Source organism: Octodon degus, unplaced genomic scaffold, assembly GCF_000260255.1.
Source record: "Octodon degus isolate 3935 unplaced genomic scaffold, OctDeg1.0 scaffold00079, whole genome shotgun sequence".
NCBI classification, from domain to species: domain Eukaryota; kingdom Metazoa; phylum Chordata; class Mammalia; order Rodentia; family Octodontidae; genus Octodon; species Octodon degus.
The window spans coordinates 5,798,921-5,800,964 of record NW_004524655.1 but is presented as its reverse complement, the minus strand read 5'-3'; the positions used below and the strand labels follow the sequence as shown (position 1 = coordinate 5,800,964).

Below are 2,044 nucleotides of genomic sequence, written 5' to 3'. Positions count from 1 at the left end.
GAAAGTTTCAGTTCCTCCACATCCGTGTGTGTGTGTGTGTGTGTGTGTGTGTGTGTGTGCATGTGCACATGTGCATGCACATGAGTAAATTATAGTCATCTCTTGGGTACGAGGTGGTATCTCATGGTGGGTTAAATGAAGGAGGGAGGGTGCGAGAATGGAGCTGGTGAGATGATAGAAACTTTCTTATAATCTGTTGTGATTTTTATTCACAGCCCTTTAAGTCATCAATAAAGTCTGATCATACCCATGAACTCCTTGGGGAAATGCTGAAGAGGTAAGGTTTGTGGCTGAGTTGATGAGGTAGGGCAGTTATTATCACGGAAGATAGAAGCACCAGGTTCAGAGAACACACCAAAGGACAATTGGCAGCCTTTTCCACAAACACACCATCAACTCAAGGGAATACAGGGCCTTATGGGAATCTGAAGTCTCACCAGGTTTGTTATGTGCAGTGACTTCATTATCTCAAGGCTTTTTACCATGGGAGGATCACTGGCTTTAGGTAGGAAAATTGCAGATAAAGCTGTGATTGACTGTACTTGAAGCTACTCTTCAGTCAATCTTTGTATTTAGGAGGGAGGTACATGATTAAGTGGAATGGGTGGGCCGATGACCAATTCTCCTAAAGGACAGTAGAGGAGCAGAATAGATATGGCTGTCGGGGAGGAAAAGATGGCAGTCACCCCAAGTTTTGTCTGATGTAGTCAATGAGTTAAAAAAAAAGCGAAATTGTTGCCAGTTGGACAGATCAGAAATCTTAGCTTTTGAATTAGAAGATCTCTAAAGGATTACAGTGCAGGGGACAGAATACCATGACGTCCAATGAGACTTGTCTTTTGGAATTACACCGTTGCGTAAATCTCTTCCTTTAAATGTGGGAAGGGACTGCAACTTGCTTCTGGTGAATAGAATATGACAGAAGTGTTGGGTAGTGTGCTGAAATGCAGCACATACACTAAAGTGGAATGATAAAGAGAAGATCGGCGTGGACCCAGCCAAGGATGACATGTTAGCTCAGAAAGCATTCCATAGTTTTAGTCTCTTCTCTGGAAAGGCACCACCAGTCCAAGCACCAAGGTCTTGAAGCCTGAATAAAGTTGCCCTCCCTTGAGTAGAGGGAGAAAAAAGTGCTGAGATGATGGGTGGTCCCTGCTGTAATCATATGGCTGTGGGAGTACAGGCTGTGCTCTTAAGGGCAGGTCTGGTGGTCCCATTTTCACACATTGACTTTTTTTTTGGTTACATATACTTAGGGGAACTTAAGTCCCAGGTTACTCAATACAGTTCCTATTTAATCTGTTGCCCTTGTGCTCTGTCCTGTGGGTGTCTCTTTTTCTCTTAAAATGATTCCTGTTTAGAGGATACATTTTACCATTTCCCTACTTTTTGAAGTGAATGATTCTTAATAAAAGATGGGGGGGGGTTGGGGCTGGTGAGATGGCTCAGTGGTCTAAAGCACCTACTTAGAACAAGCTTAGCAAAGTACAGGGACCATGGTTCAATCCCCCAGCACCACATGCCAGCCAGCCCTGCCCCCTGGTGGGCTGAGCTGGCCACACACACACACACACACACACATACATACATAAATAAAAATTTTTTTAAAAAAGAAATTACATTAAAAAAAAAAAGATGAGGGGTGCCGGGGAGCTGCTCAGTGGAATAAGCACTTCCCTGGCAAGCGCAAGGGCCTGAGTTCAATGCCCGGTTCCACCAAAAAAAAAAAAAAAAAAAAAAAAGGATAGGGAATGGCCAGGGAGAAATGGTGAGTTTTTAAATCTTGAATGCCTTAAACTCATTGTTTATTTTGGGTGAATCATGACATTTTAGAGCAGGATACAGTTTTGGGGACCAGCTAGCTCACTGACTCTCTACCTGTTTTCCTGCTCTGATGCCTATGGTTGTGTATTGACATGGATGACCCTCCCAGGGGAATTCCCAATATGGCAGCTGCAACTCTGCTTCTGTTTTTCCCACTTGGGAAAGCTTGTAAAATGCTGGGGAGCATTAGGTTGTTACAGGGATGGTGTATTATTATTAA

The 2,044-nt window shown here is 43.5% G+C and overlaps 1 non-coding gene across 1 annotated transcript; it reads left to right on the top strand.

The window, feature by feature from the left end:
* The first annotated feature begins 936 nt into the window (after positions 1-936).
* On the top strand, positions 937-1,039 carry LOC111818114. The gene has a single exon (XR_002822181.1). It is a non-coding gene; the product is annotated as a U6 spliceosomal RNA (small nuclear RNA).
* The last annotated feature ends 1,005 nt before the right edge of the window (positions 1,040-2,044 follow it).